Raw genomic sequence first — 25433 nt, 5'->3', positions numbered from 1 at the left:
CTTCTCCTAGCCGCTTGTGTGTGTAATTTTGATTCTCTGTGGTCTAATTGTGGTGTTGCTGAGTTCCAACGTTAAGGAAATAATTTTCAGCATCACTGCAGGTACCTCTTCTCTTTGCCTCCTCTTCCTCACCTATTTTTTCTCCCCTTGGTCTGCATTTTCCCCTCACTTACTTCCTGCTATGTCAGGTCCCCTTTGCAAGGATTACGTTGAGAATAGAGTATTTGACAACAAATTTAGAAAGGAAAGTGTTTGTGTGTATGAAGAGATTTGATGATGTGGGGCATCTTCATACATTTTTTTTATTGTATTTTTGATTGTGAAGATAAGCAAGCCTGATTTTTGAGTGTGCTATTGGAAAGGGCACAGCTGTCACGTGAGGCCACTCTCTCGAGCACGGACATGCGCTCGCCTGCATAGCCGCCCACGCGTGGCACGCTGAGAGCGCAGCTCTAGCACAGCAAAAGAGCACTTTTGCAGATTGAAGGTTGGACCTCTGGGACTGACTGGCATAGGAACACACAAGTAGTTTAAGCTCACAAATGTGGCAACAAACACATCAGTCGTCGCACGGGCAAACGTCTTTTTAGAATGAAAAGGAAGCCGCAGGCTCATGGGAAGTTTATTAAATCATTTATTGTATAAGCACTCAGGTGTGCGGTGTAGAGCGAGGTACAACACAAGTCCTTTTTCAGGCATGATTGGATTAACAGCTTCATCAATATTTAAGGCATGAGGATTCAGTCACTCTGATGTTAGTCGTGCTTCCTTTATTTCTGATTACATGAAATGTCAGAAAAGGTAACTGAGAAAGAAACCATATCACAAAGATCATAGTGTATTTAACAGAGAGCTATATGAGTAAGATATGAGACTAAAACTGCTAGTTTTGAGTTTTGCTTTTTTTAATCCACATTATGTCATAACAGCTTAGAGTTGGAGGCTTACAGAGTCTGACAAAACCAGCAGCAGTGGATGCAAGCAGCTGATAATATTAGGCTACTCTTCAACACAGATTTATCTACCCGTGCTCCATCTTATTCAGGATCACAGGGTTTACTGGAGCTTATTTCAGTTGTCATCATCCCAGAGAAAGCCCAATCGTGCACTTTGAAACATTTGAGTTGCAAAAATAACAAACAAGTTTTTTCCTTCAATCATTCACATTCACATTAAAACTAAAATGACAACAAAAGCTCTCAAAATCACTAAACAATTGAGTTTTTTAAAATAAATTTGTTTTGAAATAAAATATATGTACATATCAACGTAGGTACAGTAGTTTACATGTTATTATGTATGACGATGTAAGGAGTGGAAGTCTCAAATGCAGCTGAAATTTTCTCTTTGCAAGATGACTTCTGAGATATACCACATAGAGACAGATTGCACTAGTAAAACATTACTAAAAGAATTGAGCAAAGGATAACAGGCAAAAAGACGTGTATTTCAGGATTTCTATAATCAATGCAACAAAAACTGGGGCCTCCCTTGAAAGAAAAATGGGAACCCTCTGAACATGGTCTAGCAACTATGATGCTAGAGGTGTGCTCTGTTTTTTTGTGACCAGAGTTTCAAGGCGGCATGTTAAGGCCAATGTAGCAAACTCAACAGGTGATCGTGGCCAAAAGTGTCCTCCCAGGGTTCAAAGCTCTAGCACAGGTGGTGGTCAGCGCTCTCCACAGTTTCTCTAGAACACAGCAGTTGGGGCTTTGGAGGGAACGTAATGTGCAGACAAGAGGAACAGACTTAGGACAAAAGAAATATCTCAGCTTAAAATGTTGGAGAAAAAAAGAACTCTGTTAAAAACAATTAATGTCTGCTTTAATTCCATTTCTTAAGTCAACTGAAAACATAAACACTACACTGCAAAAAAAGGCCCTAGTGAAATACATCAAAAATTCTTACTGCGTTAATCTTTCTTTAAATAAATGGTAAATGGCGTATACTTATATAGCGCTTTCTACCTTCTTACGAAGGCCCAAAGCGCTTTACAGTCACAGTCCCATTCACCCATGCACACAGACATTCACACACACATTCACACACTGATGGCGGCTCCGCTGCCGAACACTGGTGCCAACCTCCCACCAAATAAGCTAAATAATATCTGCTAACAGGCTAAGAAAAATGACCAAGAAGTCCAATTTAAGAAAAAAATTCTAGTCCCTAAAACATGCCATCTTAAAAATAAGATTATTTTGCTGTTGAAAAACTTTCTTAAAATTATTTTTCTTGCCAGACAGAAGAATGACATTTTTTTTCTTGAAATAAGGGTCTTTTTACCTTCTTCAGATTCAATTTTTTCAGTGTGGAACTCTGAATTCATTATAGCTTATGTCCTAGTATACTTTACCTCTTTGTCTCATTCCAAAATATTTAAATGAGCAGATGCCCTTTCTCTGACACATTTTGTTGCATCAATTCTTCTTTAAAATACGCTATTTGTGTATAAACTTGTGCTAGTTTGCACACCCTTAAAATGGAAAAATATGGACCCAAAGGAGCTTCTGCAATCCTGCTTCTTTTTTGAAGGTGCAAAATTGATCTATCTCCTCTCCACAGTTTGCACATTTTGCCAGATTGGCGCATAGTGCATTGATGGTTAATGTGAGCGCAATGTTGTCTGTTTAACAGATAAGTTCTCGGTAGTAAACCAAGTGGACATTTTTTTTTTGCAGTTGGTACACAGTTTCATGCAGGCAAACTTTTAATAAATTTGAGCTTTTGTGCTCGAAGCAAAATCACAAAGTGAATCAAAAATCCACATTAGCTCAAATATTGCTTTTAACAGACACCCAGAATAAGAAATTTAAAGAAAGAAAATAAGGGGGTTGGTGAATGACTGTTACATTGTAGCTTAAAAATATAAAGCTGTAGCCTTTAAAAACCATTTGAGTGTAGTTTGAAAGAACAATTTTGTTGCGCATATTTAAAAATGTTTTTTCACACGCATAATTAAGAAAGAAAAAGCTTTAAAAATATATTTTCATGATCATTCTTTAATCTATTTAAGGAAGGTCCTTCTCGCTTGTTTCATTCTCTTTTGCCACCATACCAAGACCTCTTGCCACCTTTTTGTAACCCTAGGAAAAAACTTTCTATCCCCAACCAACCGCCTGTAAATTAATTGTTGCTTTTAGATAAAAACCCAGAGAAGGGAAGTTTGGACAGCATTGGCTATCATTTATTAATTAAAGCACTGCAGCTGTGCATCCGTCTGTTATTGTGACTGCAGCAGATCAAAGATGCGCCCTGATGAAAGCAATGCACAGATTTTACAGCGTCCAGCATCATTATTCTGCTATTGCAAATAGTTACAGAAAAGCACCAGGGGATCCTAATTAAACATAAAACTTACATGCTCCCTAATAGGAGAGATACAAAACAAAGTGTGCATATAAAGGGTCTACAATGTGCAAAAAGACACATCTATCTTGATATGGACATAAATTAACAGTGAAAACCTGTAATTACAGATGTCTCAAATATTTTTTTTCTAATATCTCACTAACAGTCACCGATCATATTTCAGAGGAACATGAAGTAATGAGGAAAACGTATGAAGTTCTAGAAATGCCTTCATGATTTGAAACAGAAATAAGCAAAATAAAAAAAAGACTGATGCTGTTTGAAGAAAAGTAGTACTTTAACTGTGTTCCATGAACTGATATGTGAGATGAAAAATTGGCATTTAAAACTTGCAACAGCTTCTGTGTTATTTGAAAAGAAAAAGTGTTTTTAAGAATGAGAAATCTACTAAACATAAGGCCTTAGTCACAACTGCCCTCATGGGTGGATATGGACTGTTTGCAGGCAAAAAATGGGCAAACCTGTATGGGTCACACAGGTGGCCCGCACGAAATAATGACTGGAGTGCAGCGCAAGGGGACCATATGATAGTATTACTCTTAGGCCTACAAATACTTCACAATACACTTACATATAGGACAGTGGTACGTTCCATTTTCATGACATCCTCGCATGACTCTCAAGGGAATTTCAAGACACATCTGCGCTCCTAATGAGATGCAGCTCCGCCTGTCTGCAACCCTCTTTGAGCCTGGACAACCAAAAAGCCCTCAGTATACCCGTACAGATCAACCTACCATATTGGTGTATGTGACTAAAGCATAATTTGCTGTAGATGCTTTAAAAAAAAAAAAAAAAATCACAAATTTGGAGAACCAACTCATTTTTGCTCTTTTTGTGTCTACCACATTCTAACACACACTTGACTAATGTTGAGGTCATATTATTCCTAAATGGGTAACTTAAATTTGACTGCAACCAAAATTGTTACAACACTGCCCAATGGAAAAAGCGGTGTCGTAGTAAACCCAGGTTCATACTAAGTTATACTTGCTAAGATTGCCTCTGTAAAGTAACGCACACAAAACTTCTTTGCAATACCTGCAATACCTTCCTTGTGTAAAGCATGTGTTGTTTGTTTGTGTGTGTGTGTTGGGGTGCAACCAAGAGGCCCTAAATGTCTCTGGTGCAGTTGAAATTGGCAGGTGGGGCACTGAGAAGACATCTCTTACTTGCTGGCAGTGATGTTCAAGCAACCCCACCCCACACCACCGCTAAGGGTTCTACATGTCTAGGGTGCAATTTAAACCAAGAGGGGAAACAATCGTCCCCCAGCCCTCCCCAGGGTTGGGCCCCTGTCTGCCCAGCCAAGGGGGCCCCATCGCAAGAAGAGTTGACCCCCCCAGCCCCAACACTCCCCCATCCCCACCTCTTACATCTTTTTTTAGTTTTGTTAAAAGTGTTAAATTGGGGGAACTGGGTAGATGGAGGGACAGGTCCTAATTTTGTGTAAATGTCCTGTTTTATTTGTGTTTTTTTGTTTTTGACCACTCTGCCTTTTCAATTTGTATTTTATTTGCTTTTATGTAAAGCACTTTATATTTGAAATAGTGCATAATTCACATTTGAAATCTTAGAATTTCAAATCTTAGAAATTCAAATTCTAGGGTGTTTTCCTTTACAAATGCAGGAGACTTTAGATGAAGCTCAGTCTGCTGACCTACTGTTACACTCTGAGTCTAAAAGAACAGCTTCAACTAGCATGTTGTTTAATCAACCAACAGCAGAGTCTACCTTAAGAAAAAAAAGGGATTTTAGATTTAAAACGACTTCCATGTCCTCACAAAGGGGGGAATGCACTGTAGTCTTTGAAAGAAAATAATTTAACAAACACTTCAAACCTAATGCATGTCTAAATCCCCTGTCAGATCGTTTTTTAAAAGGACCGTATTTTTACAACCCAGGTCTCCAACAAAGGAGTTGCTACATTTTTGTGAGTCTCAGTCAGAGCCCATAAGTAAATGGAGACATGAGATGAAACTGCAAGTGTATAGAAATACGATATGAAACTTTAATGAAGGCTCTGATTTCCCCAAAGTCCTGGCTTTGGACACAACTGTGATCAATGATTAGGCCATTTTTTTTATTTCTTGGTTTCTTTTGTTTTTCTGTATGTACATCTAGCCTTCTAAATTAAAAAAAGTTGCAGTAGGTGTCATCCACTGTTTTTGGATGGTTGGATGAGGCAAAACAACTGTGTTTGCTGAATGATGCACACATACATTGCATAGTTTAGCTTTCAATTAATCTGACAAATAAAATGTTTGTTGACATCTATTTTTATTTTCAATTCATATACAGGTCTTAGAAAAAGCAAGAACAGTGATCCTAAGCTTTTAAGACCTCAAACCGGTAATTGTGTCTAGAAAAATAAACTGAGCATATAAACAGTTAGTCATTATGTTCTTTTTTAAATCAGACAATAATGAGTACATGTAAAAAAAAAAGGACAAAAAGATGTAGCTTACGTTGACAGTAATAAAAAGCATAGACGTCAGTCTGCAAATCTGAAACCATTTATGTCTTCTGAGAGGTCTGTCCTTTCAAACTAACAGGCCACAACAGACCTTACCTTGAGAGAAATAGCCATCAAGCGATCAGGATTGAGAGCTCTCTTTATAGAGGCAAGAGTGCACTCCTTTGACTAAAACATTCTTAAAGCAGATATTTTAAGATGAAGCAAATATGAACCAGCCAAAACAAAAAAAAATTGAAGTTTAATTATTGAGAAGCAGAATGAGCAGAAGATGATACCAACATTTATTGGAGAGGATGACATAAGGACTCCGAATGAGTTAGTCAGTTATTTGTTTTTTTTAATACATTTTACCATCCAATTATTTCTATGTGATCGTTGCTTTACCTTTTCAGATAATAGGAAGGTAAAAGGCATTAATCAAATAAAAACTCCCCCTAACCATATATAGACAAGATCTCTAAGTGTGACACTTCCATCTGAGGAGGTGCACTTTTTGGTATTTCCAACATTCCAATGCCAATATAACAGACTGTTTTACTCATCTTTGCTGTTTTATAGTGAAATGAGACGTTTCATCTGGAGGAGGGGACGTATGTAACACTGTTTTCCTTCAGCCTTGGTGTTGTGCGCATGACAGGTTCATGATGTAATAAGACAAATGGGCTTCTGGGTATGTGGATGAAAAGGAAAATAAAGTAGCGTCACTTGCACCCAAACGTGTCTCTGAGCTCCTTATTTTACATATGAAACTCTGCTTTACTGTCACAGAATCCCGGAAGGCCGGCTACACTAACAATAAACTGATTTTGAGTCGCCAAAAGGTTCGGAATTTCTTTGTTTTTGGAACCTATCCGGAAATAAAGCTTCACAAAATGCTCCACATCTTTCATCTTCAAGCTAGGCTCAGATAAACAGACAACTTTGGTGTTTATTCTCGTAAATTTATGACTTTTTCTCTTAAATTCACGACTTTAAAGTCGTAATAATAAAAAAAAAAATGTTAGTATGACGGCGTTTTGGGCCGGTTTACAATTTAAAACCACAGTTCCATGACTTTAATTGATGTAGGAAATGCCAGCATGACAGTTTTTAACAGTCTAAACAAAATGTCTAACTACTGTAACTTTGGCAACAACTAAAACAGAAAATGTCTATTCTTGTGGTCAGAGTGTGTTTTGGTAACAAGCTGACCTCTGCTTGGTATTTCCTCCAGCACAAGGGCACCCTGGACTCCAAATCCTCTTTGATTTCCAATAACATGCCCGGCACTAATAGCTCTCCAAAAGTGGATGGCCATTAAGAGACCAAATAGAAGATGACAGGTTCAATTATGTGAGAATGCTACAGAGAAGGTGCAGTGCAAGGCGTGTGTGTGTGGATGCAATTGCACAGGTTACCAGCTCTGTGTATAGAGGATTCTACAAAGCAGCTATAGGGCTGTGTTTTGAAAATCCATGGCACCAATTCCAGATTTATTAAGTGGGGTTTGGGGACTGTGTGTGGTCACTTTATTCTTTAACAACAAAGGAAATATTTCAGGTGCCTCCTGGAAGTTTCAAAAGGGCTGTTTTTGGATTTACTCAGAAAAGCAAAGTATTCCTTAGGCTTAAGACATTGTCATCTGATTAGTGTGTAAATTCAAATGTCCAATAAGAAATGCATGTATTTCTGCAATTAGGGGCTTGCTAAGCAATACCATGGTCAATGAAGATTATAAATTGAGGAAAGTGATCGTTTAGTGTTTGAGGTAAAGAAAGCACATAATCATTAATATTAACCCAGTAGAGATGCTTTCCAATGAGTGAAAAAGTGTTCAAATTAGTAAACTATGAAAGGTTTCAACCCTGTCGACTAACGTATGACATTTTATTACTTTTTTTTTTTTACTGTCAACCAAATCATTGTATTTATCGTTTTAAAAAAAAAGTTCAAAAGCCTTTTATCATAATTTAAGTTTTGCATCATGCTCTCTAGACAATGATACAATGCTATGCAACAGATTTCATGGCTCTGATATAGAATGTGGAAATTGTTCATAAACAAACTGTAGTGAAGCATATTTGGATAATATCACCTTTAAACTGACCTCGGCAAAGAGCAAGATTTTAATAAACGCGGCAGAAAACATCAAAGTAAATATTGTTTCTTTTTTTTGGCAAATTTATGTCATGATTTGAACTTGTCTTGTTTTTGGTCCTTGTTCTGTCTTGTTTCTGTTTCCTGTTTTATTTTGAAAGTCTCCTGTCTTGTCTGTTTTCTTGAGTTTTACTTCCTTTGGTCCCCATCAGCCCTGATCGTGTCCACCTGTGTCTTGTCTGCCCTGTCTGTATTTAAGTCTTGTCTCTGCCTTCCTCCTGTGTTGGTCCATTAGTTATTCCTGTCCTGGTTGTCCTTGTCATGCCATGTTCCTCGTTTCTTGTTCCACGCCACAGTGAGTTTTGTTTAGTTTTGTCATCCTGCTCTGCAGCGCCTTTTGTTTGTTCATTAAACCCTCTAGACTCTGATCCTCATGCCTCCACCTCTGCGTCTGGGTCCAACCGGCTCTCGAGCCACCCTCCACCATGACAGAATGGACCAACCAAATTTTTTGGACCCAGCAGAGCGGGACATGCGGCTTCTGGAGGCCTACTGCCAAGAAGCCGAGCATACGAGGTATTTTTGGGTGTTTGACCAGGCCCAGTTTCCCTCATATGCCTGGAGTGGGAGCTCCCTGGACTTTACTGGGAGCCGGCTTGCCCTGAGGGGGGGTCGTCGTCGCCGCCGCCGTCCCCTTCAACCTCCCCTTCCTGTTCCGGAGGTGGTCCGGCACGCACCACAACCCCTTCCAGTGGTGGTCCCGGATGCCCTCCAGCCCCTTCATGTTCCGGAGGTGGTCCCGGACGCACCACAACCCGCTCCAGTGGTGGTTATGGACGCACCCCGACCCGTCCCGGCTCCCAGGGGGTTGCCGCCTGCACCCCGACCCGTCCCGGCTCCCAGGGGGTTGCCGCCTGCACCCCGACCCGTCCCGGATCCCAGGGGGTTGCCGCCTGCACCCCGACCCGTCCCGGCTTCCAGGGGGTTGCCGCCTGCACCCCGACCCGTCCCGGCTTCCAGGGGGTTGCCGCCTGCACCGCGACCCGTCCCGGCTTCCAGGGGGGTGCCGCCTGCGCCCCGACCCGTCCCGGCTTCCAGGGGGGTTCCGCCGGAACCCCGACCGGTCCCCACTTCCGGCTCCACGCCTGACCCGCCTGAGCTCGGCTCCACGCCTGACCCGCCTGAGCTCGGCTCCACGCCTGACCCGCCAGAGCCTGACTGCTGGCCCGACCCGCCAGAGCCTGACTGCTGGCCCGACCCGCCAGAGCCTGACTGCTGGCCCGACCCGCCAGAGCCTGACTGCTGGCCCGACCCGCCAGAGCCTGACTGCTGGCCCGACCCGCCAGACTCCATGCCTGACTCCATGCCTGACTCCATGCCTGACTCCATGCCTGACTCCATGCCTGACTCCATGCCTGACTCCATGCCTGACTCCATGCCTGACTCCATGCCTGACTCCATGCCTGACTCCACGCCTGACTCCACGCCTGACGACTCCACGCCTGACGACTCCACGCCTGACGACTCCACGCCTGACGACTCCACGCCTGACGACTCCACGCCTGACGACTCCACGCCTGACGACTCCACGCCTGACGACTCCACGCCTGACGACTCCACGCCTGACGACTCCACGCCTGACGACTCCACGCCTGACGACTCCACGCCTGACGACTCCACGCCTGACGACTCCACGCCTGACGACTCCACGCCTGACGACTCCACGCCGGACCTGCCTCGCCGGACCGCTCGGCCCCCCGGCCGTCCTCCGGACCTGCCTCGCCGGACGGCGCGGACCCCCGGCCGTCCTCTGGACTCTTGTGCCCGTCGAGGTTTATCCTCCGGGGCCCCCCCTCATGTGACTTTTGGAACCTCGGAGCGGTTCCTTGAGGGGGGGGTACTGTCATGATTTGAACTTGTCTTGTTTTTGGTCCTTGTTCTGTCTTGTTTCTGTTTCCTGTTTTATTTTGAAAGTCTCCTGTCTTGTCTGTTTTCTTGAGTTTTACTTCCTTTGGTCCCCATCAGCCCTGATCGTGTCCACCTGTGTCTTGTCTGCCCTGTCTGTATTTAAGTCTTGTCTCTGCCTTCCTCCTGTGTTGGTCCATTAGTTATTCCTGTCCTGGTTGTCCTTGTCATGCCATGTTCCTCGTTTCTTGTTCCACGCCACAGTGAGTTTTGTTTAGTTTTGTCATCCTGCTCTGCAGCGCCTTTTGTTTGTTCATTAAACCCTCTAGACTCTGATCCTCATGCCTCCACCTCTGCGTCTGGGTCCAACCGGCTCTCGAGCCACCCTCCACCATGACAATTTAAACCTATTTGTGCATCTGGAAGCTAGTATATTGCTTAAAAGCAAAACGTCATTATTGTTTTCATATAAAAGCAGCTGCTTTTAACAAAACTGCTGGTAGGAATTTCCACCAGTCCATAGTAAAAACTGGACATCACAGGGAAAACAAAAACAACAAAAAAAACAGTAAAAAAAACAAGAAAATATCTGGTTTATTGACCACACAGACTGACATTAATAGATGCAGCACAAAGAGAAAAGCCTGCGTACTGAGCACAAGCGAATGTAGACTCCACTGTTTGATCCAGCTTTGCATTTCGTCAATTATTCATTATTCCGCTCATAGACATCGCCTTAAAGAGGACATAAATCATGCACAAGGCCTACATTTAGAAATAACGAGAACTCGGTCTGTGTTTAAAATGCAACGTTCACAAGTAAAGATTGATTTAGGCTGATATTCTGGAGAAGAGTTTGTTGATGTTTGGTAATAATTCAACAAATCAAAGGTTCTTTTTTTCTTTTGTATTTTTGTTTAAAAAAAGAAATTCTTGATTCCGATTTTAGAACTGATTCCTAAAACCAAACCCAAAAATAAAAATTAAAGTAAAAAAAATGAGATTACAAAACTAAAGCCAGTGGAGCTTTTGTGTTGAATAATGTTGAACAATTATCAAGGTGATGAAAAAATTACAACCGTTTTGAATTTTGACCAGTTTACGAACCAAGTTTTTTTATGTTTTTTTTTTATTGCTGTTTTATTCTTGACACCCTTTAAAGTAGCTATTTTAACAGCTCTTTAACCTTTTGGGAGAATGTCATCATTAAACCAGCTATTCTACAACAGCTCTGGTGGTCTTTTTAAGTATTCTCAGGCTAAAACAAAATTATTTTTATGTTATTCCTTTAAATTACTGTAATGTGACTGTAATTTATTTTATATCAACTTCAACTTATCAAGACTGATTTACAACTATAGGCTCCATTATTGATTCTTTTTTTTTTTTTTTTTTTTTTTTTTTTAACTTGTTCTGTCCAACAGCTGAGCAAACAGATTAGAGCTGAAGGCTTTTTGTGTTGGACAGGTTTTACTATCACAAAAAGAGGTTATATAGCTTCAAGAAACTAGAGTGTAGATTTGTATAAACCCCTTTTTGTCGTATTATTTTTTATTTATTTGTTACATTTAGTGTGTGGGGAGGGAGAGGGGAAGAATGTGAGGGGAGGGTGGAAGAGAGTAAAAGGAAGAAAGGTGAAAAGGTGGGGGATACAAGCACTGATTTGACTAAGTTATTAATTTAAGCTGTAACAATTATACCAGATCTGCTGGAAAGACGAATGTTACATCAAAGGTGAAAATCTGACACTAAGATGAGCGAAAAAAAAAAAAAAAAACTGTCCATCAATACACTGTAGGTAAGGAGGAGGGATGAAGCAGACAGGGAGCAGTGTGGCAGTGTGCATGTGCACGTGGGGGTGGAGATACATGCATGCTGCCGACGTGAACCGTGTGTTCATAAAGGGAGCCAGATCCTACCCAGCCAGACCAGCCAGACCAGGAGAGGGGAGGAGAGCCCCCCAGGCCAGAAGTCCCCCCAGCATCCGGACCCAGGCAGCCCGGGAGGGGAGGAGGAGGGGACCGCCCACCCCACCAGCCAGGCACAGAGAGGGCCCCCCTACAGGGGCCCCCCCAATGCCCAGAGGCACAAGCGAGCCCAGTGTCCGGCCCCCAGGCCACAAGACAGGAGCGCTTAGCCGTACCAGGCGGCAGCCATGGGGGCCACCGGGCGCCGGACACCGAGACAAAGGCCAGGGACGAAGCCAGGGCCCCCGGAACCCATGAGCCGGCCACCACCCGACCGGCGCCCCGTCCCCGCAAGCCAGCCCAGGCACGCGACCCTAGCAACCCAGGGATCGCCACGCACCCACAGCCACAGCCACCCCCCTAAAACCCTACGCACTACAACCCCCCCCCCCCCCCCCCCGCCATAATATCTGACCCCCCCTCCCCAACCCTCTCAGTGCCCTCCCCTCTCTGTGATGGGGAGGGAAAGCCCCAGAGGGTCCCAGCGAGCCAGCCCCCAGGTCGGTCCTACCCATGCACTCACACACACATACTCACAATCATCTGGTTACCCTCCCTACCCCCGCCGCCAAGCAGTAACCCCCCCCCCAGCCGGCCGACCCCCAGCGCCGCATGCCCGACCCTTCCCACAGCCGACAGGACACCCATAAGCCCGGCCGCCCTGAGAGGACCAGGTGGGTGAAGACCGGCCGCCCCCCCCCCCGACCCCACCCATGTATGGAGGTGTGGGAGTGCTGTGTGTGTGCTGCAGGTAAAATAGGAGGTCACCAGTGTGGGGGGCTCCACCGCTGCCAAGCCGCAAAGCCCCCCACTCTGGAGTCCCTCTGTGAGTGGTGTGTATTTGCTGTGTGTGTGCTGCTAGCATGCAGTGTGTGTGTCTACAGAGAAAGTTAAAATTGTGGGGGGGCCAGCGAAAGGTGAGCACGGATGTTCCACCTTCTCCCTTACACCAGACCCTCTCCACAAGGCCCTAGATGAATCAGAGTGTCTAATATGCAAGTAAAAAGCGGGGAGGAGGGCGGGTGCCAACGAGAACCCAGAGAGGGGCATCCCCAGTGAGCCCCGCCAGCATACCCCTCCCATCCAGATCCCGGGGCCCTATGTGCCTGTGTGCAATATTTGTTTGGATGAGAGCGGGGAGGAGCGGGCGGATGGGCACAACCGGGGGAGAAGGCTCCCCCGAGCGACCGGCCCCCCAGCCGGCCGCAGTAGGCGCCCCCCCTCCCAGAGCGGCCGGGCAGCCAGAAACGCCAAGCCAGTCGCAGTTGGAGGCCAGAGCCTCGCGGCGCCGAGAGACAGCCAGCAAGGAAGGGTCCCGGTGCCAGAACGGGGGGGCAGGGGATCCAGCCCCACCATTCATACCCTGGCCCCCCTAAGGACTAGCACACTGCCCCCCCAGCCCCCCCCCCAAAAAAATAAATAAATAATAAAATAATAATAATAATAATATTAATAATAATAATAATAATAAAATAATTAAAATAATAATAATAATAATAATAATAATAATAATAATAATAATAATAATGAAATAAACCCACCCAAGTGAACCCATTAACCCCTGCTGTGACTGCGGCGCCAACCCCCGGGGGGCCAGGCCACGCGCCAACTACCGGCCACGGGCGAAACACCGGCCACGGGCAGACGACCCCAGGCCCCAGAGCACCAAGCCCCCCCCCCCAGCCCCCGCCACGGCGACCAGCCACCCAGCACGGCACCCGGCCGCCGTTCCCGGTCAGCCGCACTGCCTACCCTGCGCCCAGCAGGCACCCGCCCAGGAACCCCTGCCAAGTTGCCGGCAGAGTGTGCGCCCCCACCACCACCCCACCCAGGCAACCAGAGCCCCGAGCCGGGAGAACGACAGGCCCGGCAGAGCCCACCCCCCCAAACCCACCCCGGCCCACCCAACCAGCCAGGACCCGGCTCAACCTATCACCATCCCACCCCCACTAGGTGATGTGACTAACCAGCTGGAGCCAGGGAGAGTCTGAAGCCGACAGGTTTTTTGTGGAGGACATTATCTCTGAACTAATATGCTCTGAAATGAGGTTTCTGTAGTGGTTGATGCTAAGATTATTTTTAGATTTCCAGTTTAGGAGGATAGTTTTCTTTGCGATACATACAGCGGTGAGAACCTTATAAGCCTTGTTAGATTCCATGTTGATGTTATTCAGGTCACCTAATAAGCAGAATTTGGGGCAAGCAGGAACCTTATGATTAAACCAGATTGATAAATCCTCACAAACCTTACGCCAGAATGATTGGACAGGTGGACAGACCCACAGGGCATGCAAATAGTCGTCTATGTTGTTACCTATGCACTGTGTGCATATAGCAGACTGATTGAGACCCATTTTAAATAACCTCTGTCCGGTGTAGTGAGTTCTGTGGAGAATCTTGTATTGAATAAGTTGCAGATTAGGGCTTTTGGTCATATTAAAGGCATTCAAACAGATCTGTAGCCAAAATTGATCACTAGAATTCAATGATAGCTCAGACTCCCATTTTGTCATGGGTAAGTAAATGGTTTCCTCTATGTCTGATAACATCTTATAAATTTTGGAGGTGAGTTTGGGATTTTTAAGGTCCATGAAATGTGTTACTGTAAGGGGAGGGTCTAGGTCTATTTGGGTCAGGCAGTATTTAGTGCTTATAGCTGATTTAAGCTGCTGATATTCTAGAAATTTGTTTATATTAATTCCATAGGTTGAGGATAACGTTGAGAGGGACATAAATTTTCTATTCTGAATTATATGCTGGAACTGCTGGATTCCTTTGTTCTTCCATGAAGCAAAATGAATCATGTTTTTGTTAATCAAAATGTCAGGGTTATTCCAAATGGGGGTAAGTTTACATGGAAATAATGTGAGGTTGTTTTTTTTAAGAAAATCCCACCAGGCTGTTAAGGATGAGCTGATGTTTAAACTTCTGAAGCATTTGTGTTGTTTAATTTTAGAACTGAAGAAAGGTAAATTAGAAATATCTAGGTTATCACAGAGATTTTGTTCAATGTCTAGCCAGGATTCATCCAGCACACCAGGATTCAGCCATTTTTGTACATAACACAATCTGTTCGCGGAGTAGTAGTCCTGGAAGTCTGGAAGGCCTAGTCCTCCTCTATCTTTAGGTTTTTTAATAGTTTTTAAACTAATCCGTGGGGGTTTACCTTCCCAGAGGTATTGGGAAATGAATGAGTCTAATGATTTGAACCAAGTAGTTGGAGGTTTGGAAGGAATCATTGAAAATAGGTAGTTAATTTTTGGGAGAATCATCATTTTTATGGCTGCTACTCTCCCGATTAGAGAAATGGGTAGAGTTATCCATCTAGTGAGATCAGCCTCGGTTGTTTTAAGTAGTTGGGTGTGGTTTAGCTTGAGTAGATCAGAAAGCCTAGAGGAGATATTTATACCTAAGTACTTTATGTTGCCTGTTTGTATTTTAATAGATGACGGATTTAGATAATTGCAATTAATTGGTAAAATTGTGCTTTTAGACCAGTTTATGGAGTATTCTGAAACTGAGGAAAATCTATTAATTAGGGAGATGATTTGGCAGATGGAAGATTGTGAATTAGGAGTAAATAGTAAAACATCATCTGCATAAAGACTTATTTTGTGTTCTAAATTTTTGGTTTGAATGCCTTCAATGTCTCGACTTTGCCTAATAGCAGCAGCTAGAGGTTCAATAAATAGTGCAAATAAAGACGGAGATAGTGGACAGCCTTGTCTGGTTCCTCTTTGTAAATTAAAGCTTGGAGATGTTTGATCATTTGTTCTGATACAAGCATTAGGAGAGGCATATAGTATTTTAATCCAGTTAATAAATGATTTTCCAAAGCCAAATTTGTTCAGGGTGGCTATTAAAAATTTCCAGTTGACCCGATCAAATGCCTTTTCTGCGTCCAGTGACAAAATGGTTGCTTCTCGGTTGTTGATGGTTGTATAATCTATGAGGTTGATTAATCTGCGCATGTTGGTAGATGAATGTCTACCCTTTATAAAACCTGTTTGGTCAGGATGTATTATTTTTTTTTTTTTTTTTTTTTTTTTTTTTTATTTATTTTTTTTTTTACCTTGTCCTGTCCAACAGCTGGGCAAACAGATGAGAGCTGAGGGCCTCTTGTGTTGGACATATTTTACTTTAACAAGAGGGGTTATTAATCTTCAGACAAACCAAAGGTATGTCTGAATAAACCCCTTTTGTAATTGAGGCCAAACTTTATTAATTTCAAACATGTTTGAAGATCTTTGGTGTTGGACCGGACGGAAAAGGAAAGAGGGGAAGAAGAGAGAGGGACGTTAGAAAGAGGGGGGGAAGGAGGGTGATAGTAGGAGGGGAAGGGGGATAAGACCATGAAGCAGCATAGAGCAACAAGTTTACTGGTTGTTAATCACCATGGTAAGGCTCAAATGCAGTACAAAAAGGGCGGAGCCTGTCCACACACACACCCAAGTGTCAAACACACCTGCTAGTTGCAAAAATGTCCATCTGTCGACATGTACACAAAACAGATAGTGCTCACACGCATACTTATGCCTTAAAACCAACTAGTGTGAAACATTTCAGTCATTCAGTCACGCAAACCGCCAGTGCAAAGGTGAGCCAACACCCGTGCTCAGGTGAGTGCTCATGTTCTTCTAATATGGATGGTGGAATGTGTAAAGAAGGAAGGAGAGCGCCCAGCCATCCCCACCCCAAGACCCCCACCGCAGCAGCAGCGGCAGCCGGAATCCCCCCCACGCCACACGGAAACCGGCAGGGAACAACCGCCGCCCGGGCGACCAAGCCCGCCACCCAGGCCAGGGCCAGCAGGACCGCCGCAAGGCCCCCCAGAGCCAGAGAGCAGGGAGGCACAGAGGGAAAGAGAGGGCCGCCCCAGCCCAACCAGGAGAACAGCCCCCCCGCCGCGCCGGGAGAGCCCAACGCAGGGCCCCACCGGAGAGGGACGCCCACAGCCCCAGATGAGCACCCCACCACCACCCAGGAGTTCCGGGCATCCCCCCGCCCCAACCCCAGGTACGAGCCAGGACCCCCCAAGGGAGACCCGCCCCGCACTCCAGGCAGCCATCCGCCCGGCCCACGGTTGGTCCAGGGAGGAGCAAGGCAGGGGCCCGCCGCCCCCGCCCAGGAGGGGGGAACCCCGGGGAAAAAAGAGGGCCCACAAGGGGTGTTGTAAATATGGCCCGACCAGGCTCGGCCACAGTTGGAAGTTAGGCGGGGCCCAGCGCTCAGGAGCAAGGACCAGAACCCACCCCCCAGGGACACCAACACCCCCGGCTCAGATGTAATGTGAACCCCCCCACCGCGCGGAGAGAGCACCGCCGGGCCCAGGAAGCCGGCACCCCGGGGACACGGCCGCCGCTGCAAAGGGGCCCGTACCCCCCACCAGGGAAGAGGCAGGGGACAGATGGTCCTAGGTCCCACCTTCCTTGCAAAATGTGTGTGCGTATATGTGTGTTTAAGAGGGTGTGTGTGTGCATGTGTGTGTGTTTATGTTGGGATGTATATATTGAGGGGGGAGGGGTGTGTGTACTAAGGGGGGTGCAGTTAAAATTGGCGGGTAGGGCACTAAGGGGACATCTCCTGATTACTCACAGTGATGTCCCCTCACCCTCCCCACCAAGGGGCCCTAAATGTCTAAGGTGCGGTTAAAATTGGCGGGTAGGGTGCTAGGAGGACATCTGCTGCTTGCTGGCAGTGATGTCCAAGCACCCCCCCTACCAAGGGCCCTACATGTCTAAGGTGCAAATAAAACCGAAAGAGGGGGGGACCACTCCATACGGCAACCATAGGAGGGGGGGCCACTGCCTAGTAAACCCCCCCCCCCAAGGCTCATCGCAGGCTAATCCCCCCACCCCCTCACCCTATTATGAGGTTATATGAGGAAGGGGGTAAGTTGGGGACAGCTGGTAGACTGTCCCCCGGTGGTCAAACAGCTGTCCCCCGCCCCCCCCCCCAGCAAGGGGGCCAGGCCCACCCAGCCCAGGGGCCCCACCCCCGGAGGCGCCGACACCCCAGGCCCAGCACCACCCACCCCACACAGAGGGAGAGGAGCCAGAAAGCGCCGGCCCCCCCCGGAGCAAGCCCAGGCCCCCACCCCCAAACGCCGGCCCTAGAAGAGCTCTGGTCAGGCCTCGACGGGACCGAGGCAGCCAACCTGGTCAGGATGTATTAGACAGGGAACTACCTTCTCCAGCCTTCCCGCCAAAGCTTTGCAGATTATTTTAAGATCTGCATTAATCAGCGATATGGGTCGATAGCTGGATGGTGATGTGGGATCTTTCCCAGGTTTCAGAAGTAAGATTATATTAGCAGAATTCATATTTGGAGGTAGATAATTGTTGTCCTTAATTTCTATTGTCATTCTGAGAAAAAGTCCATTATTGATTCTGCCTTTTTTTTTTTTCATAGCAGGTTCTACAAAGAGCAAATCGTCTTTGCAGCCCCGGCATTGAGATTATTATTGCTCAGAAATGTCCTGATTATGGGTGCATGAACTTTAACATAAGGTTTTATTAAGAGTACATCTTTTTTTAGGAATGTTATTACCTCAAGCTATAATGCATACAATTATTTGTGATCTCATGCTCTCTCATGCTGTGACTACCAGTGGTGTTGACTTTTCTGTAAAACTAAACGACTTCAACTTTTTTCCTCCAAAACGTGTTTTGTAAAATGTTCAGCCTGAGCAGAAACAATATTTATTCGTTACAAATTTCACTGTTAAGACATAATGTGTGTTAGGAGTAAACCTGGTAACACGAGTCCATTGAAAATGCAGAACACATTTTTGATGAGCTCAACATTCACGAACACTAATTATGCTTTTGTCAGCAAAGAGCGTGGGAAAAGGAATTAAACATTAATGATAGCTTGCCTCTACTATTTTAGGCCATAAAAAAGGCTAATTTGGGCATGCTTATTTACTGTGAGCGTAACCTCAAAGCTGCACAATGCGGGGCTGACAGCAGAGAGGGTGTTCTGGGACACACAGACGCAGCTCATTGATTTGGCCTTCAGGCTAAAATCTCTCTTCCACACACATGCACAAAACATACCAGAAAAGCTGCACATCACCACATGTACAATAGCTATGTGATGAAATGCAAGCACAGACATCAGATATGGGGTGACACAGAAGAATATGCTCACAAAATACCTCCGGGCCACCACAGCACATGGTTCTTACTTCCCTTGGTGCAACCCCTCAGGGCAAAAACAAGAAAGAAAGGTCTTCTGAGTCCCTACCAGTACTTTCTGAATGTATCTGCAATGGAACCAAGCGGATAAAGAATGCCCTTCAGACTCCATCCATATGCTTGTAAATGAATGGATCATATAATAGGAGCTGGGATGCATACACAAAAACAACAGTTTGATCATAAGTCTTAAAAAAATAACGATGTGGGCAAGAATGAAAAATCAGGGGTGCCAGCATCCATAACTTCATTTATTTGATTTATTCCATGGCAAGCACCACAAGAGTAGCTATGCAGTAAACATTTAGTACACCTTCAAATATGAGGCCACACTTATAAAGTTTCTTGCATTTTTTACTGTTGTGCAGAGGGAGAAACAGTAGACTCTAGTGCAATATGCACAATGTTTTTATTAATGCAACTCTGGACACCCTCTGTGAATTCTTCCTCAGACAATGAAGTGGTATTCAAGCTCTTCACTTCTGTAGTTGGAAAGAGTAAACAAATAAATAAATGAGAAGGAGGAGACTCCCAGGGTAATTTGAGTCTAGAATGCAGTTTCTCCAGCAGTCTGAATGCTAGGTCGGGGTTATTGTTGGAATGCATGTGTTAAAGATGTCGAATGTAAGTGCTACTTCGTCAAAGATTCATAAACATATCTCTCTGTATAACAGAAAGTGTGCTCATTTTCTTTTAAAATGAAACCTAACGACGGAATTTATGTTTATAGAACATTAAAAATGAAGTCTAGTCACAATGTTTTCTTTCAGAAATATTGAATTCAATTTATTTGACTACATACTCATCATCCAACATATCTAGGGTTTAAAGAACCCAATTCTTTATCCTTCCTTACTCTTCTCTTAAGGAACCATGCAGGGTTATCAGACTTTATGCTTAAAATGCTAAAAGCTCATTCAATTTGTTCTCCCAGCTGTTGCAAAATTTGCAAAAGGTAGTCATTGGAGATTAAAAAATGTCTAAATTAATAGAAATAAATAGAGACACAACTCCTAATATGCCTCTCTAAACAAGGTGCTCAATAGTGCCATCTCTGAGAGACAGTAATAAATTCAACCAAATGTTCCCTAAAATAAAACGTTTAACTCTTCGCTATTAAACACAATACCACAGCTTAGTGACACATTGACTGTTCCTGCATCCATAACTCCTAAATGTTTCTTTAATTACATTATAGGAAGATGAAAGGTTTACTGCAGTATTTATTTAGAACATGATACATAACGTAAATGTTATTTACAGAGAGATCTGATCATTATTCAGCCAAAATGAGCTGTTAATGTTAATCCACCTAACTAAATGTACTGTAGTGTGTGTTAAGAGGAGTCTAAATTTGAAATGTGAAATAAAATCCATTAAGAAGGTAAGCAGAGAGAGTTCACTTTGATCCCTTTTTACTGGGGCCTCCACCTCCTGTAAATTTCATCTCCCTTCATCCACAGAAAAGTCAAACTAATGTTAGAATGAACCCCTACTTTTCTTTTTTTTCTCTTCATCTGCTTAATAATTAAACAATGTCAAATATATTAATACAATTCATTCATTATAATGTATTTATATATTTTATAATATAATTTATATATTATAAAATATATAAATTAGAAGAGTAGGTAGTAGTGTGCAGATTTTACATCATTTGTACATTAACATACCTGTTTAAACTGACTGAGTGTATTACTAAATGATGACATTCTTAACATATCCAACACATTGTTGCATTTTTTGAGTCTGGTCTGCTTTTTCTTCTGTACTTTATTTAATACTAAACCATATTCTTATATATTCTTAAATATTAAGCATTAAACCTGGATAATTTAGTGGAAAAAATATGAGTTAAATGCTTGTTGTATTTTGTGATTTTCTCTATTCTGATGGGATTTATAAATGCTTTCTTTTTAGCTGCTTTTAGGGGGGTTCTGGATCAAGTTGTGTGAATAGATCTTTCATCGAAAGTGTAAAAACATGTTTTAATTGTCATCAGGTTTTCCTTTTTTTGCCCTGATTGGGTTGTTTTTTTTTCAATAAAAGGGACAAAGCCAATCAATGCATCACATTTAATGTCTTCTAGGATAAACTAACTAAAAAACAGCTTTTGCATAACAATCTTCATATGTTTTAATGTGTCTTATCTCCTATGTCTGCTTACATTTTCTCTTTAGACTATATTTTTTGTAATTCCTTGCCTTAGCACCTGTCATTCATAAATAAAGAGTAGTGATTGTTTATATCTGCCCACCTAAGATAAACACCAATGTTTTAGGAACAAAAAATTGATTGTCTGCCAGTCTTTGTTTCTTTTTCTCTCCAAATCTTCGGGAGAACACTCGTCATGAAGCTTATTAGGCAGTGCTTTGACAAAGAACACCCTCACTGGCCTGTGGCTGTAATGGTTATTACCTTCTCCACATTGATTTGTGTGGTTTTCATCACCTTCCTATACTCTGAAAGTGCTGAGTGCATCCAGATCTAATAAAGGTTACACAGAGTAGTTAGTAACAGTTCAGACTTTTTTTTTAATTGTGTTTTCCTATTATTCTTTGACATGTTTTTGCAGCTTTAGTTTCCACTACTATCTAAAAAAAAAAGTATTTGGATGATGCAGCAGAACAAAATACAGATGGAATTGACCAAAAGTAAGTTAATTTTGCCATTTGAACTTAGATGTTTGGTCTTTTCTTCATCCGTTCTTACAGATGTTATAAAAAGGCTTTAAACAAGACCCGACACAAAGAAATATTTCTCATTCCAGAAACGACTTTCTTTGTCACCTTATTGTTATTTCTTTATTTTTTACAGTCTTGGATTTTGTCTGTTTCACTGCCTTCTAATCCTTAAGTCTGTGCCCCCTACACCTCCATCTCCATTCCATTTGAGCTTTTCTACCTGTGATTCGTGGAGCTTGCCCAAGGCATGTCCCACAGTATAAACTACCTTCATTATCCAGCCCGGTGCAGCTGGTCATAAAAAGGAAAGAAAGAGAAAAAAATTAAAGAGGGGTGGAAACGAAAGGGGGAGGGAAAAAAACATACAGAAAGAGAGAGTGGCTCCGAAAACTAGAGTCAAAATTAAAAGAAAATCGAGAGGAAGGCAGTCTGAAGTAACAAGAAGGGGAAAAACTAAAGCTACAAAATCAAAGCCATAAGTTATTGGACATTGGCTGAATGAAAAATGTCATTGCCATAAAATAATATTAGAATTGGTCTGGCCTTATGGCATTGATGAATACAGATGACACCCCTCGGGGTCTGGGGAATGGAAAATTAGTTAAGTTGAACAGTTGTCTTACCTGTGAGGGCATTAAAAAATATGAAAGGAAATAAAATGAAAGGTTCATTGTCAGTTGTTTAATTTATACTCCAACATTTACATCTCATAGGGGCTTCAGGTCCCATACTAGAGAACTACTTGCTGAAAATAGCTAATAACGGCACAGTTTTCCATGTGTCCAGGAATGTAAGTAATATCCATGAAGGAGCAAGACACTGGGGCAGAAATGAACTGGCCTCTGCATGAAAGAAATCTATAAATGAATAGAGCAAAACTTTAAATCAATCCTGCACAAAGACATGAGATCTTATTTTATTCCCTCCTCCCCATCACATTTTCAGTAATTGGCCTGCGAGGACTGTGAATCAAGCCAGCTGATGAGGGCTGAGAGGAAAGAAATCTGATCAGTGGTATTGATTGGGGGATATTAAAAATACAGCAAGTTTTCTTAATTACTGCATCATCATGGTAATGTGATTTTTATCACATTTGTACAGGATTTTCAGACATCCACCCCACCTATCTCTTCTGTAATTATTTAAAATACAAAGTCAATGTCACAGCTTGGACTAACAGGTGTAATATGATTATTAGAGTATGTTTTTCCTGCATGGCAAATATGTATTAGAAGATTACCTTACCACGTCTGAGGATTATTTGATGTATTCTTGTAATTTCTGGTTTTCTTGGTCATCTAGAAAAAAGACTTTGCAGTGGATGACAGCAAAAGGTTTAAAGACCCCTTTATCTTCTCATACAAAAGCATCTTCTATGTAATAAATGTCTTTCATAGTTTTTTTTCCTATATCAATTTTAATAATGCTTTCCACATTGGAAAAAAGAAAAAATTCAACCTCTTGATTTATGTGTCATTCCAGCGTAACAGTTATTTTCTTGATGAAAAATATCAGCAGGAACCAGGAGCACATTGTAAGGTCAAGATAATTTTGAGCCTGCACTGCACAGTATAAATTTCAGGGACGAAAGGAGTCAATAAATAAACAGAAAACACAGAGGAAAGTGGAAAAAGGACACATTTAAGATAAACTTAGCAAGATGACAGGGAAGGGTGGAGGGTTTTTATCTCTAGCTGATCTGCTGGATAGCTTCGAACTAAACATTAAAAGACTTATGAGTTTGTGATGTGTTCTTTGTGCGCTCAGCAGGTCTATGGGATCTGTAAGGTATTAAGATCTTTTAGAATGGCTTACTTCACAACTGGTAGACTTTATTATATATAAATAGAAGACTAAGTTGGATTTATGGTGTTTGATCTAGGGATACAAATTGGCGTGTTCGTTGTGTTTATATAAAAATGTTATTTCATTGAAGCTCTTTTAGATTACTGACATCTGAACAAAAAATATAAACGGCATATTCCTGTACTTTAACTGCGAGCACACAGAATTTCAATACCTTTGCTCTATATTTCAACCAAACTGTTTCTTTGCATTATTTAATAAATTGTAGCCATGCTCTCTGATACCATTATGGAACATCTGACCTACAGGCAACCTGAAATCGTCATGGAAACTTTATCACATCATTGGTGATGTATTCAGGCTGGGATTCAGAACTGTGAGGAAACGATACATAACTCCTGATGTGGTTGCAAATTTTATCAATATTTTACATCAAACTCCCGCTCATATTTTATCTGCATCATGTGATTTTATGGTTGAACATTTTAACAACAAACTACAGTCAGCCATTGATGCTGTAGCTCCACTTAAAACGAAAACGTTGAAAACTAAAGCTACAGCACCGTGGAAGAACGAACCAATCAGAGCCTTGAAACGCGGATGCAGGAGAGCGGAGAGGAAGTGGAGAAAAACGAAGTTAACTGTACATTGCGAAATTTTTAAAGAACAGCAAACGAGGTACAGTCATGCAATAAAAAAAGCCAGAACCCTCTACTTCTCAAACTTAATTTTACAAAACAAAAATGATCCTAGAGTTCTTTTTAAAACAATAGACAGTTTAACTAAAAGAGACTCTCAAAGGTCCTCCATAGGAGCCTCAGATGCTGTATGTGAGAGTTTTGCAGACCACTTCAGGAGTAAAATCAATGCTATTAGATCTACTCTTTTAATTCAAAAAGGTGTTGCTTTTAATGAATCTATAGCATTGTATTTATCAGAGGTAACACTGGAAAGTTTTGTCCTGGTTGATGCTGTGGGACTTGGTCAGGTTTTCTCCCAGTTAAAGCCAACCACCTGCCTTTTAGACCCAATCCCCACATCGTTGTTGAAAGCATTTTATGACTTCTTTGAGTTTGAGCTTTTAAATATAGTAAATAACTCTCTTCAGACAGGTGTCTTCCCTGCTGCCTTTAAAACGGCAGTGGTGAGGCCTCTTCTGAAGAAGAGTAATTTAGATCCAAACAACTATAACAATTATCGTCCAGTATCCAACTTACCATTTTTAAGTAAAATGATTGAAAAAACTGTTTTAATCCAATTTAATGAGTTTTTAAATAGAAATAACATATTTGAAAAATATCAATCTGGTTTTAGGACGAACCACAGCACAGAGACGGCCCTTGTTAAAATAGTAAATGATATTAGATGTAACCTGGATTGTCAGAAACTCTCAGTTCTGGTACTACTGGATCTCAGTGCTGCTTTCGACACTGTAGATCACAGTATTTTACTCAACAGACTGAGAGGTTTGGGCATCTCTGGTACTGTACTAAAGTGGTTTTATTCCTATCTCACAGATCGAAGTTTTTACGTAAGTATGGATACTTGCTCCTCAAGGGTCTTCGACATCAACTGTGGGGTCCCCCAAGGTTCAATTTTAGGCCCACTACTTTTTAATCTATATATGTTGCCACTGGGGGACGTCATCAGGAGGCATGGCGTTTGTTTCCACAGCTATGCTGATGACACTCAACTCTACATCGCTGTGTCTCCTGATGATGAAGAGTCGGTCAACACACTCTTAAAATGCATTTTAGACATTGAGTCATGGATGGCGGAGAACTTTCTACAGCTAAACCAGGACAAAACAGAGGTTTTAGTGATCGGTTCTGAAGACAAGAGAGAGATAGTTTTATCTAAACTAAAGAATTACAAAACTTCTCAGTGTGTGAGAAACCTGGGTGTCATTTTTGACTCTGAGTTGAATTTTATCCCACAAATTAAA

The 25433-nt window shown here is 42.7% G+C and overlaps 1 protein-coding gene across 2 annotated transcripts in view; it reads right to left on the bottom strand.

The window, feature by feature from the left end:
• Positions 1–25433, bottom strand: part of mdga1 (MAM domain containing glycosylphosphatidylinositol anchor 1) — a 190600-nt gene that overhangs the window by 68679 nt on the left and 96488 nt on the right. The gene's annotated exons all lie outside the window — the stretch shown is intronic.

This window comes from Oryzias latipes, chromosome 3 (genome assembly GCF_002234675.1).
Source record: "Oryzias latipes chromosome 3, ASM223467v1".
Classification (NCBI taxonomy): domain Eukaryota; kingdom Metazoa; phylum Chordata; class Actinopteri; order Beloniformes; family Adrianichthyidae; genus Oryzias; species Oryzias latipes.
Note: the sequence above shows the minus strand (reverse complement) of the source record. Positions and strands in the feature narration are given on the sequence as shown.